General features: G+C 36.8%; 1 protein-coding gene and 2 long non-coding RNA genes across 20 annotated transcripts in view; all 3 read right to left on the bottom strand.

The window, feature by feature from the left end:
* DLG2 (discs large MAGUK scaffold protein 2) overlaps positions 1-14,620 on the bottom strand; it is a 2,183,817-nt gene that overhangs the window by 1,062,254 nt on the left and 1,106,943 nt on the right. The gene's annotated exons all lie outside the window — the stretch shown is intronic.
* Positions 7,362-9,392, bottom strand: LOC116563328. Its single transcript, XR_004274338.1, has 2 exons — positions 8,794-9,392; positions 7,362-8,483 (listed from the first exon to the last, which is right to left on the bottom strand). It is a non-coding gene; the product is annotated as an uncharacterized LOC116563328 (long non-coding RNA).
* LOC116563326 overlaps positions 10,705-14,620 on the bottom strand; it is a 5,405-nt gene continuing 1,489 nt past the window's right edge. The window contains exon 2 of the long non-coding RNA XR_004274336.1: positions 10,705-14,315. This is a non-coding gene — a long non-coding RNA (uncharacterized LOC116563326). The remainder of the gene's footprint in view (positions 14,316-14,620) is intronic.

The raw sequence follows: 14,620 nt of genomic DNA, 5'->3' as shown, positions 1-14,620 counted from the left end.
ATTTACACTTCAGGTTATATCAGAGTTCGTATGTATTTGACTCTTCTACAGCATCTGAAATAATACCTATACTTAGGTTCCACAAAAATTTCCATTACTTGATTCCATTTAATAAATTATATTAATAACCAGTTAAATGCTAAGTAACATACAAATTGCCAACAATATTAGGACCTAAATAATCCACTGCTTATTTGAATGCTACCATCAAAAACAATCTCAAATGATAAAGTAACCACTGAGGAGTCTAATGGTGCCACCTGCATGCTAAATAATTGGCTGGTTATTTATGTACTCTATCTCAGTGTTTCCCAAACTTGCTTGATGATAAAAGTCATCTGGGATATATGTAAAAATGCAGGTTATCTGGCCCCTGATTGGGGCTTCTGCTTCAGTAAAACTAATAAGAGCTCTAAGAATGTAGATTTATATATATATATATATATATATATATATATATATACACATATATATATATATATATATATGTATATGTATATGTATATCTGATTTGGTACAAACTGTTTTAATCCCCACAACAGCCTTTTGAGGTAGGGTGAATTTGTTGAGGCTAAGAACAATTAGGAAACATGCTTAAGGTCACATACCTAGCAAATGACAGAGTTTGTACTTAAACTTAGTTTTGATTTCCTCAAAGCCTACAAGTCTACTAAACTGCTTTGTTTTTTCTCAGCCAAGGTAAGCAAAATTTAGGATTATTTCTCCTCCTTTTTACATATGAGCAACAGACCACATGGCATTTCCAAAAGCAATAGGCATTTCTCAGTAAAGCCACGAAGACAAAACAACCTGTGCCCTCCCAATAGGGACATCTGAGCACCTTTTGTGGCATGCTAAGCTCTCTTCAGTTTTTCTGCATGTAAATCTATGCCTGTTCACAGATTTCTGAGTAAACAATGTAAATATTTACCAGGAACTTCTAGGAACACAGAGACCACTGCAGGCGAAATAGAACTGTTAGGATGCAGTACCTTTTAAAAAAAAATCAGATTTGAGATCATCTGAAGAAAATAAAAGACTAGTGTAACTCGGTCCTGTGTACTTCCACTTTTCTATTTGTTTGCATTTCTTCTGCCACTGACTTGAAGCTCCTTTTGAGCCAGAATTGTTTCTCAACCATCTTTGGATTTCTAGGGCTTTGCAAAGGGCAGAATATAATGAAGCACAATATATTTGTCCTATGAAAATGCAAAATAATTATTGATTATGTGGCCTTAAGCAAATAGCTTAGTCTCATATGGCTAGTCTAAAGCTTAGTCTAAAGCTATTTGCTTTAGTCTCATATGGCCTGCTTCTCTCTCTGAGGGGTTTAAGTTATAATAATTAGCCATGTATTTCAAAGGGTTATTATGTTAATAAAAGAGGCATATGAGAGCATCCTGTAAGCCACAGAACATCATATGTGAATGCACAGTATTTGGATTATGTCCCATTAATTATTCTACTCATTATGCAGTTCCTATCACAATACCTGTCCCAGGGTTGATGATCAAACAATTCTTAACAGCTAGGCTTAACCTTAATTTACCATGAACATGGCCACACAGCACAATGCCCAATATCACTTGATTTTTATTTCAACTTTATAAAGTAGTTACTGGTATTATCATTTAATAGGTGAAAAAGCAAAGACTAGAGAGACCAGTGACTTGCCCAAGTGCCATAAAATGAGCTGTGAAAAAGCTAGAACAGAATCATCCAAGATTATTTCAAAGTAATTTTCCACAATTAATGTGCAGACCAGAGGGGCCAGCAAAATAGCAGAGCAGAACTTGCCAGTGATTGTCCCACCACAGACACATTAACTTGAACAACTATTCACATGAAAATACCTTTACAAGAGCTAAGAAAACCAGAAGGCAGATCACAATATCCAGCTTTAGTACAATAATAAGAAAATCAGCGTTGGAGAAAGTAAGAAACGTAGTTTTACATTATCTGTGTCACATCTCTCCCAACTCTAGGCAGCAAAGCATGGAAAGCAATATTGTCTTCTTGGGAAAAAGAAAGGGAAGTGAGCACAGGACTTTCCCTCAGCCCCAGACACTGGACCAGCCACAATAAAACCCAACATGGGGGATATCTTTATGACCCTATGGTAGGCTTACCCTGGTGCCACATAAGCCCACACATCCCCAAGCTTCAGGTTTGCCTGGTTGGCCCATGTCACTGATGGGCCAATTTCAGCAGTCCTGGACTCTAAACAGCCCTCAGAAGCAGGCAGCTCTCAGTGGCCTGAGCTTCTGGTGTGCTCCAGAGCTATGATAGCCACAACTGTCACAGGGTCTGGTGCACTCCAGTGCTGCAAGTACTTCAGGGCTTTTCTAGACAAAGGCAGTCTGAAAAGATTGGATTAAGTACCTGTTTCTTCAGAGCACAGATAGCCCCACACAATAAAAAAAAGAACAATAAGAAAAACATGACATCACCAAATAGACAGAATTAAGTGCTAGTAACTGGCCCTAAATGAATGGAGATATATGAATTTCCTGACAAAGAATTCCAATACTTGTTTTCAAAAAGCAAAACAAAAATCAAGAAACTACACATAATTCAACAAAATGAGAAAATCAAAAAGTTCTCAGAATGAGAAATTTAATAGATAGATGGAAAAAAATCAAATGGAAATTCTGAACCTGAAAAATACAAAGCACAAAACAAAAAATAAAATGCAATAGAGAGTCAACAATAGAATTGATCAAGTAGAAAAATATGTGAACTCAAATGCAGGTTACTTAATATATACATTCATAGGACAAAAGAATCTAAAGGAATAAAGAAAGCTTATGAGATTCATGGGACAGCATAATTGGGTCATATGAGTTTAAGGAGGAAATAAGAGAGTATAAATAAATAGTGGCAGAAAACCTTCCAAATATGGAGAAAGATTTGTCCATGTTCAAGAAGGTCAAACGTCATCATTCAGATAAAATTCAAATGGCTTCCCCAAGATATAGTATAATCAAGCCATAAAACATAAAAATACAGGACCCTGAAAGCAAAAGAGAGAATACACAAATAACATATAAATGAGTTTCAATGCAGCTAGCAGCAGACTTCTCAATAGGATCCCCTTTAGAGGCCAGGAGAAAATCGAATAATATATCAAAATGCTGAGTGAGAAAAAAAAAAAAAAAAAAACAACCAAGAATACTGTACCCAGCAAAGCTGTCCTTCAGAAATCAAGGTAAGATAAAGACTTTCCCAGAAAACCAAAAGCTGAAGAAGTTCATAAGCACCAGATGTGTCTTAAAAGAGAGATCAAAAGAGAATTCTTCAAGTTGAAAGAAAATAATGCTTATTAGTAACACAAAACATCTAACAATATAAAGTGCACTGGTAAAAGTAGGCATGCAATCAAATGCAGAAGAGTCTCCTATTGTAATGATGGTGTTTAAATCACTTAAGTTTCTCAGCAAGCCTCACCACTGCAGGCTGAAGTGCTCTGGGGTCCTACATAAACTTGAAAGGAAGTCTAGAAAAAAATGACTGAAATTCCCAGTGAACTCCTGATGCTAGGCTTGGCTTAGAGGCAGTTGACTAGGGTGGCATGTGACTTAGGGAGACACAGCTAGCATATCTAAAGAAGTGCATCCCCCAACCCAGGCAGCACAGCATGCAGCCATGAAAATTACTCATTTATTCTGTCTAAGGAAAGGAAAATGGAGAGCAAAGAGGACTTTGTCTTATATCTTGGATACCAGTCCAGCCACAGTAGGATAGGGCACTGGACAGAGTCATGAAGCCCCTGTTCCAGTCTCTAGTTCCTAGGCAACATTTATAGACATACCCTGGGTCAAAAGGGAACCCATTTCCTTGAAGATAAGCATCCAGTCTTGCCAGCATTTATCACCTGCTGACTAAATAGCCCTTGGGCTCTGAATAACCAGCAGTGATACCCAGGGAATATGCTGTGGGACTTGGGATCTGAGGCCTGCTGGCTTTAGGGATGACCCAGAACATTCCCAGCTGTGGTAGCTACGGTGAGACTGCTTCCATTTAAGAAAAGAAGGGTGAAAATTAAAGAGGACTTTACCTTTCACCCTCAGTACCAGCTTGGCACTAATTTACATTCCCACCAACAGTGTAAAAGCATTCCTACTTCTTCACGGGTGTTTTAAAATTTTCATTGTAGAGAACATTCATATCTTTGGTTAATTCCCACATATTTAATTCCCATGGATTTAATTGTATGTGTTTTTTTTTTTCAGATTGTTGATAGCTTTGACAAAGTTCTAATATCTAGAATCTACAAGGAACTTAAACAAATTTACAAAAACACCCACTTCAAAAAGTGGGCAAAGGGTATGAACAGACTAAGAACACTATATATAAAAAAGGAAAACAAGAAGAAAAGAAACTACAGAACAATATTCCTGATGAACACAGATAAAATAATCCTTAACATAATATTAGCAATATAAATTCAACAATATATTAAAAAGTTTATTTGCCATGATCAGGTGGTCTTGGTCATGGCCTTGTCATTGTGATCAAGACTTAAAACTATGAAACTACTAGAAGAAAACCTAGAGGAAAAGACTCACAACATTGGTTTGAGCAATAATTTGGGGGAAAAAAAGCAAAAATAGAAAAATGAGATTGCATCAAACTAAAAAGCTTCAGCACACCAAAAGAAATAATGAACAAAGGGGCAACCTACAGGAATGAGATAAAATATTTTCAAACTATACATAAAACCAGCATGTTGAAGACATATCTGGGCTCCCATGTAAGTTGCAGCCTTATTCACAATAGCCAAAATATGGAATCAACCTAAATGTTCACCAATGGATGAATGGATAAAGAACATCTAACAGTGTAAAGTGCACTGGTAAAAGTAAGCATGCAAACCAGTTCAGAATAGTCTACTATTGTAATGATGGTGTTTAAATCACTTAAGTTTCTCATCATGAAATGCTATTTAGCCCAGAAGAAGGAAATCTTGTCATTTACCACAATGTGGGTGAACCTGAAAGACATTTTGTTAAGTGAAATAAGCCAGGAGCAGAAAGACAAATATGGCATGCATCCTACACATGTGTGAAATCTAAAAATTTGAACTCATAGAAGTAGAGAGTAGAATGGTGGTTACCAAGAGTTGGGGTGGTTGGTGGGAGGAGGAGTTGTGGAGATGCTGTCAAAGAATACAAAATTTTACTTAGAATAAATTATTTCAAGAGATCTATTGTACAGCATATTAACAATATATGTATTCTTGAAAACTGCTAAGAGAGTGAATATTCTCACCCCAAAAATAATTATGAGGTAATGCATACATTAATTAGCTAGAAAACAAATTTGTTTTCCAAATAAATTGAGTCACTTCATGGTTTGTATATACTGCAATATGTTGTACATGGTCAATACATACTATTTTATCTGTCGAAAAAAGAGGGAGAAAAACAATGTGCAAGACAGAGCTGGGATTGACAGAGAAACTAAAAGAGAAAAGAGGGAAGAAGAAAACACATAGATAATAATTTAGCTAATCAATGCTCACAGACAGCTAATGTAAAGAAATGTCAAATGATATTCCTAGACACAAAATATATCTATATCCAAAATGTTCTCTTCAATATAAACATTTCCCATGGTCCCGGTATATTCACCTTAAGAAAACAAAAAGCAAATCATCTTAAGAAAACAAAAAGCAAGCAAACTCTACCACCAATTCTTCCAAAAAATCCCACAACTGAAGTATGAGTGCATTCAAAGCTCTCAAAATTGTCAGCATCTGCTTTGCTGAGGCCCATCTCATTTGACCATTTATTTGACAGAGGAATAGCTCCAGTTTTGCAGTTTTCCTTAAATTGCTGAGATTTTTCCCCCCAATTAAATCACCCAGTGACAGCAGCAATTTTCTTAGGCTACTTTTTTTTAACTCGGTCAGTAGGCAGAAAGATAACAAGGTAAGGCTTGCAACAATATAAATCATGTTAAGAAATATCACTCAGTAGCTCTGGATCCAAATCAAAGCTATGAAATACAGAGTGACATTGGATGCTGAAGTGAAAAATACCAACCATGTTTCTGTAAGATTCAGACATTAATACTCAGACACATTTTATATAACAGTCTGCTTAGTAGATGAGTAAAACAGAGGCCGTAAAGCCTGGAAATCCTCCTACCCACATTAAGCTAATTGAGTTGGAGACATCCAATTCATCATATTTGCAGGGTGATTTATAAGCAACTCACCCTGCCCTGGAGCAGAAAGTGAAATGTTATGAGTTAGCTATTCTTAAAATTTCAAACCCAGCAACTCTGAACATGTCAATATCTTAATAGTACAGAGAAAAGAAGAAGAATTCAATTCAAGTGAATTTCTGTGACCCTGATGAAAAAATAAATACCCAGTGCACATTTTATGACTGATATTTCTAGCCACATATTGAAGAGTCTAGCCACATATTGGTAACTCTCTGTACTAGAATCCTATGGAAAGTGTATCACCATTTTAGCAAATTTGGGGTAATTCAAAATCAGTTATTTGCTAGAATGCAACTTCCATCAAGCATAAAGAAAACAGTCTTATGACAGTTAAAACCCAAACTCAGAGAGGCAAGATATTATTGCTGTTGGCTTGAATAGATGGTAAAAGCTTATGGCACTAGCTAATAAACAGAAAATTGCCTTATAAGAATATACCAAAAATACTGAGGAGAATGGAATCAGAAGCATTTCTGCATTTAGAGAACCCTCCTGAAGCAAATGTACCCTAAAATCCTTCTCATCTAGATGAACCTGTTGATCTTTGCTGCTGAGGGCTGCTGTGGAATTGGGCATGCCTCACAGACATAATAGATTGGGATGCTTTCTCCCATTTTTTCTGAAATTTACAAAAGATTTATTCTTAACGACAAGCATTCCTTAACCAAGCAGTAACTGTGAGGCAGAAATACGGGAATCATAGTTTCTCAGAGATGAAAGAAAACTTGAAATTCATTCCCTCCAGAAATTCTTAACCATAACTCTAGGGTCCACAGGAAGTTCTCAGATGTCCTTGAAGTAATTCATATCATCCTTTAAGTTTTATGCAATATTTTTGTGGGTATAGTTTTGTAGGTATCGCTTTTATCTAGGGAAAAGACTTACAGTTTTTAAAATCAAGTTCTCAAAGAAATTTATGACTGGAAAAAGGTTGAAAATATTATTCAACATTCTCTTTCCTGAATCATCTCCACAATATCTCATTGAAGATTTTCTACTTTCTGTCTGAATACCTCCAATGACAGGAAGCTCACTACCTTATGAGGCAGGTTATTCTATCTTTGGACCAAGTTATTTAAAACAAACAGTTTTAAACTTACGTAAACTCTGTTTTCTTTCACTGTTTAAATTAAAGGTCTTGACGTCTACAAAAATTGTATGGACTAGTTCTTTGTTTTAAACAATTTTAAGATGAACTACTGTGTCCTTGTGAGATGAGTCTATTCTCCAAGGACCACATCACTCATGGCCTTTGATGCTCCCATTTGACATGGTTTTAATAGCCTTGCCAGCCTATTTACCCCTCTCCGGAAGCAACTCAATTTGGTACCATTCTTCCTGAAATACGGCCCTCAGATCCTAACAATTCTAGCATAGTATAGAATTATCACCTCTTTGTTCTTGGTATGCAACTCCATTAATGTAGCCTAAAATCACATTTTTTTTTTCAAAGTCCCATACACTGGCAACTCCTTGAACTGACTGTACACTGACATTCCCCCTGCACCTCTCACCCCCACCCCACCCTCCCCACCCAGCTCCTTTTTCTTTATCACGTGTTTCTCTTACTTATCTATTGACCATTTAAGAAAGTAGGAATGAGAAACAGAGGATGGAATGGAAAATGGGGGCTAGAGAAATAGAAGTTGAGGTGGAGGCAGCCAAACAGGAACCTGAGCGTGGAGGAAGGGGTCCTTTCCGTGTAGATAGTAAAATTCAAGCCAGCAAATGATAACCTCCTTAATCACAATTACTGCCCTCAATGTGCTTCTATAATCATCAGTATATAAATGTGGAAATTAAGTTCAGGAGCATTCAGGGAATTATCAAATAGCACATTTCTGATGCCATGCCTCGCTCTTATCCCCCACACTGGCCTGCAGCTCTGGGAAAGTATCCCATAGAGAAAAAATAGCATTGCTACTATGTAGGTTAGGCTTTGAGATATGGATCATTTACATTTTGTTTTTACAAAACTATCTCATCAGAATTTGCACAAGTACACAAATGGACATAAGAGTTAAATAATGATGAGACTTATTTTTACTGAATCAGTATGATGCACACAATTTAGCTGGAGGAATTTGGGATGAGAGAAAGGTTAGTCTAGTGTCAACAACCTAGATTTGGCCCTTTACGAAAGCTGAAAATTGGCATAAACAAATAAAAACTCAGTGATAACAATTTTCAATAAAATCCCCTAGAAATTGAAATAAGTGAACCCCTGTGACCTGCTGAGTTGAAAACACCTGTTGTTGCTGGGCGCGGTGGCTCAAGCCTGTAACCCCAGCACTTTGGGAGGCCGAGGCGGGTGGATCACGAGGTCAAGAGATCGAGACCATCCTGGTCAACACGGTGAAACTCCGTCTCTACTAAAAATACAAAAAATTAGCTGGGCATGGTGGCGCGTGCCTGTAATCCTAGCTACTCAGGAGGTTGAGGCAGAAGAATTGCCTGAACCCAGGAGGTGGAGGTTGCGGTGAGCCGAGATCGCGCCATTGCACTCCAGCCTGGGTAACAAGAGCCAAACTCCGTCTCAAAAAAAAAAAAAGAAAACACCTGTTGTTTACTCTTGTTGTGAAACGGAGAAATAAACTCAGGTCTAGGAATTCAAGATGAAGATTCCTGTCTCAGCTCTAGTGTTAACTAGGTGGCTGCCTTGAGAAAGTCTCATAACAGCTGTGATTTTTAGTTTCTTTATTTGTAAAATTAAGTAGTTAGAATATGTTATTCCTAATGCCTCGGCTGAGATGTGAGTTCAGTGATTCTATGAGGCTTGCTATTAGATACTGTGTTATCTGATTATTTAAGGAATTTATTGCTGAACTTAAAAGCCTCTTGCCTGGGTCCATGCAGCACATTATCTAAATTACTACAAAGTATCCTGTTTGAGAAGGGGCTCCCTTTTCTAATTTATATAATTATGTTGAATGAGTAGTGGCAGCTCTGCTTTAATTGTTCATAAGAGAAATAAAACCTACTTTTGGAAATGATATTTCAAATAGTTTTTTATTGCTTGTTTATGATTAAAAGCAGGTAATATATCTTACAGCCCACTAAGAAAATAAACCACCATCAGAAACAACTTTTTAAATTAAATTTCTTTGGGCTGGATGTGGTGGTCCAAGCCTGTAATCCCAGCACTTTGGGAGGCCAAGGCAGGTGGATCACCTGAGGTCAGGAGTTGAGACAAGCCTGGACAATATGGTGAAACCCTGTCTCTGCTAAAAATGCAAAAATGAGCTGGGCGTGGTGGTGCATGCCTGTAGTCCCAGGTACTTGGGAAGCTGAGGTGGGTGAATCACTTGAACCCAGGAGGCAGAGCTTGCAGTAAGCCAAGATCAAACCACTGCACTCCAGCCTGGGGGACAGAGGGAAAAAAAAAAAAATCTTCACATGTAATATGAAGAGGTGAAACCAGAAAATCTCTGCAGCACCAGTCTTCAAACCAGAAAATCTCTGGAATACCAATCTAGAATACCTTCAATTACTATAATTTCATGCTAACTTTTGTAAGTGCCCCATTACTTCTGTATGTGCCCTATTGCTTAATGGGCTCAAGGTCAAGGAGGGAGGTGGGGAGTTGTTCCATACTATGTAAAGGAACTTTAATAAGTGCCTCTTGGAAGCATTTTAAATGAACCTACCTGTGACCCAAAATTGGCCACAAACTCTAACATACTCAATGTTCTGCCAGTTCAGAAGAAGCAAATCATCTGTCTTCAGAGTGACTTTGGTGAGTCAGCGGGCCTGGGAGAATGTATCCTGGGAGCTGCACTGGGATTAAATCTGATTGCTAGACACTGGCAATTCCTCTCTGAGTTGGAGAAAAATCAATTCTACTTTCTCTACCATGTTTTCTTATGCAACATTTTGTCTTATATAATAAGATTATATAAGTTTCCTTTGTAGTTACCTATAGAGGCATTTAAAAATTGCCTTCTGGACTATCTTTTGTACTTGTTAAATAAGATTAAATAAGAGTTTTGTTGTACAGCTTCTGTCTACTAAATGATTCTTGCACATCCTGATTTCCCTAACAGAATTTAAATTTTTCATCGAGAGAGGCTTTATCTCTTACTTTTTTATTATCACTCGTGGTGTTTAGCATAATGCTGGTAACACGCGTGGCAATCATTTAATATATTTAAATTTAATAAATACTGCAGCATTATGAAATTCAAGACAGTTATTCTCCAAAGTGTGTAACAGAATCACCCTGCACAGTTAAGCAGAAACACAAAGCCACAAGCTTGGTGAAGCTGGATGAGACTAGGCATCTGTATGATTCTAATATACACCAAAGTTTGAAAACCACCAGTTTAAGTAACTTAATTGGTAGTAACGGCAGCCACAACAGACACTGGGAAGGGAAAACACAGGTAGAAAATACTATGGAGTTCAAGCTCATGCTCTGCCATTTCTACCAGTGTGTTTTTGGATAATCACTTAACTTCTTTAGGCCTAAGATTTTCTTCCCAGTCCCTTCCCTAGTATTTGTAATGTGGGGAAGCTGGACCAGATCAGTGGCTTCCTGATTTTCTTGACCTTGATCACAGTAAGAAATACATTTTGCACTGTGAGCCAGTATGCACCCACACATATCCACACTAAACTGAAACAAAGGTTTTATTTGTGATGCACATGATTATCTATTCTATTCCTTTATGCTATTCTAAAATTAACAATTAAATTTGTTTCACATGTACTGATAGGTCAGCTGCATTTTGAAAAGACTGGATTTGATCATTTCTGTCTCCTTCTATCTTAACATTGTACAATTCTCATTTGCCGGTAAATAATGTAACTGTGACTAAGAACGAGAGGTCTGATCTCAGACTAGCTGGACTCATATCCCAGATATATCACGTACTCACTGTGTGACCTTAGAAAAGCCTTTTTAACTTCTTGATGCCCTCTTTCCCAATCCGCAAAGTGTAAATAATAAGAAAACCTACCTTATAGGGTTGTTCAGTCTCCTAAACCGATACATGTAAAGCATTTAGAATAGTCTCCACAATATATTAGGAAGTCAATAAACACTACATTTTATTATTGTTATTATTTCTCCTAAAACAGTCTGTAGACAGAAAGGTAGGTGAGCAGATATGCATACAAATAAATAAAAACTCACGAAATTAAATTTTAGAACTTAGCTGCTGCCTCTTACCTTCCTCCACTAGAAGCCTAGTAGTTATGTTGAATACATATAAATGAACAAATACAGACTGTTGATACAATCAAAATCTCCTTGTCCCCAGGTTAATATATGCCTGATTTTAATAACAATAATATAACATATTGAATGGTATTAGAGTGATCTCTTAGAGTTTACAGAAGTGGAATTGCATCTGTATTTAGAATTAGTCGAGTATGTTTATGAATACATCACCAGACATAGAACAAAAACTTGTTCCATTTTCATAGGCTAATAATTATATTCTCTAGATCTATAGTATGTTTTATATGTGAATTCAATACTTGTTAAATGTCTCTTATTTTATTACATAAAGCTCACTAGATATCAACATGTTCCTATGAAGTAATGCTTTTTAATTTTTAAGGCAATAATTTTTAAATAAACATAGCAGGAATTATATACCTAAATCAATGCTTTCTTTCTAGTGGCAATCTTTACAAATTATACCTAAATCAATGCTTTCTTCCTAGTGGCAATCTTTAAAAATTATGCATATGTTCTAATATCTTCCACAACTAGCCGCAAAAGAAAACCCATTTCTTCATGCTTTAGTAAATTCTCCTTTGGAACGCTCAAAATGCCCCCAACTCATCTGCTACAAATCGAGCTAACCAAGCTGACATTCACTTTTGCAGAAGAGATAACAAGTTGAATAATACACCCTTGCTCAGCTGATATGGAAATAATCTATAGTGTAAAACCATTCTCTGAAGGACATCAAGGATGAGGATATAACAATTTTCAATCAATACTGAGAGCTCAAATGGTTTATTAGTCTTAAATTTAGATTTGTTCTTATATACATATGTACCTTTTATTTTTTAACGTGAAATAATTACCATTTACTGAGCAACTACTAGGTGCCAAGTACTACAGATTTCCCATGTATTATCTCAAGTAATCCTTACAGCATGGCATGTGAATTCTATACTATTATTTCCAAGAGGCTAGAAATTAATAGGTTTGCTAATAGACGCAGCTAGAAAGCAACTGAGCCACAATGTAAATACAAGTAAGTCAGATTTTAAAGTCCATCTGCTTTCCGCTATATGCTATTACTTTTCTGGATTAGCTGGGAAATCGTTAAAAATTCGATAGCACTATCAGTGCCAGAATTAATTTTTGCAGACTTTAAAAAAATTTCTGACTATCTTTGCTAAGAAAAAAGAATTGAAAACATGCTGACGAAAAGGTTACAATTCTAGACTTTTCAGGAATATGAGAGGAATATAGAAGTTATGTATAATTTTAGGGTACACTGACAATATCGTCTTTAACCACAGTAACAATAGGTGCCTGATGAGCAGCCTCTGTGAGTTTCGGTACATTATTTCTGTTACAGAAAGTTTTGGCAACAGTGAAATCTTAGTTTTGAGAAAAATTTCTGTGTAACTGAGTTAACTCTAGAAATATCTGCAGCTATAAATAATAATAATGCTTATCTAGAATTTTCTATAAAAACTTTTTTAAAACATGATTTTTAATAACCAAATATTTCTTAGAAAACTTTCATTATTATTATTGTTATTACTACTATGTAGATAAAAGAAGTAGAAAAATTAAATTTCATCCCACAAATTCATCTTTCCAAACCCACGGAGAGAACCCCATCCAGGGGTGTCCAATCTTTTGGCTTCCCTGGACCACATTGGAAGATGACTTGTCTTGGGCCACACATAAAACACACTAACACTAATGATAGCCGAAGAACCTAAAAAAAAAACCTGCAAAAAAATCTCATGATGTTTTAAGAAAGTTTACGAATCTGTGTTGGGTTAATTCAAAGCTCTCCTGAGTCACATGTGTCCTGTCGCTGCAGGTTGGACAAGCTTGCCTTAACCCTTGATGACTTTGGTTCTAGAAAGAATTCTTACATTTTGGGAAGCTGCTTCGGTCCTATGCCTAACATTCCTTTCTTCCCGCTTTTCAATATCTGGCCTAAATAGTCAGAATTATTTGGGGTATGCTGTTGGTACCCTTTCCAATTAAAGATAGTTGAAGAAAGAAGTGCTTTATTTGCACAGAATTTCGATCAGGAGATTTTGGACCTAACATTCAGTATGCATCTGTCAAGGCCATACTTCACTCAGCTACTTCCTCTCACCATGGACTAGTCCTGGAACACAATACATTGTGCACAAGTCACAAATCTCTGCCAAATCTTACGTTTTTATTAACTAAGAGCTTCTCAATTTAGGTTCACAAATCTGTTTCTTCCTCAAGACTAGATGCTTCCAGATGATCATCTCAGCTACTTCTGCCATCTAGTGGCAAGAGATAGAAATGATAAGATTTTACATTTTTGAAGATTATTGCTTAAAGTATCAAGAATCAGAATCGTTTTCTAATTAGCAGTATTACTAAAAACATTATGTCTAGAAAGGAAAAATAAACACATTATTTTCAGTTGGTGGTCAGGGCCTCATGACTATTGGGGTCAAATGTAACTCATAAGGTATTTATTTTTTCTTTTAAAAAAGTTAATCAAATAATAAGTATTTTAAAACAACTGCTGTTTGGTCAATACAGTCTTAGGCATTATAGAGGAGTGAAAAATTTCTGTATTTAAATGACATGATTCTCTTTTATTAGTAGTTCAGAAATTAGTTATGAAAATAGAAGCATCAAGCTACTAAGGGCTGAATGTTGTGGTAAATTTCTTGCTGCTTCATGTTATCCTCAGTAGATACCTCTATCCTCCCAAAGGGCTTTGGTGATAGTACCTACGTTTTAGTCCTCTGTGTTCTCCTCCACTCTCCTGAGCAATCCCATCCATTCTCACAACTCCAACCACACTGAAAACTTCAAGTTTCCATTGTCTACATCAGATCTTTATTTCAAGCTGACTGTTGAACACTTCTACCTGGGTATAACATAAATACTTAAAATCGGGCCAGGAGCAGTGGCTCGCGCCTGTAATCCCAGCACTTTGGGAGGCCGAGGCGGGTGGATCATGAGGTCAAGAGATCGAGACCATCCTGGTCAACATGGTGAAACCCCGTCTCTACTAAAAATACAAAAAATTAGCTGGGCATGGTGGCGCGTGCCTGTAATCCCAGCCACTCAGGAGGCTGAGGCAGGAGAATTGCCTGAACCCAGGAGGCGGAGGTTGCGGTGAGCCAGGATCGCGCCATTGCCCTCCAGCCTGGGTAACAAGAGCGAAACTCCATCTCAAAAAAAAAAAAA

The sequence above is a fragment of the Sapajus apella genome, unplaced genomic scaffold, assembly GCF_009761245.1.
Source record: "Sapajus apella isolate SASKATOON/1434 unplaced genomic scaffold, GSC_monkey_1.0 scaffold34, whole genome shotgun sequence".
Classification (NCBI taxonomy): Eukaryota; Metazoa; Chordata; class Mammalia; order Primates; family Cebidae; genus Sapajus; species Sapajus apella.
This window is presented reverse-complemented; position numbering and strand designations above follow the sequence as displayed.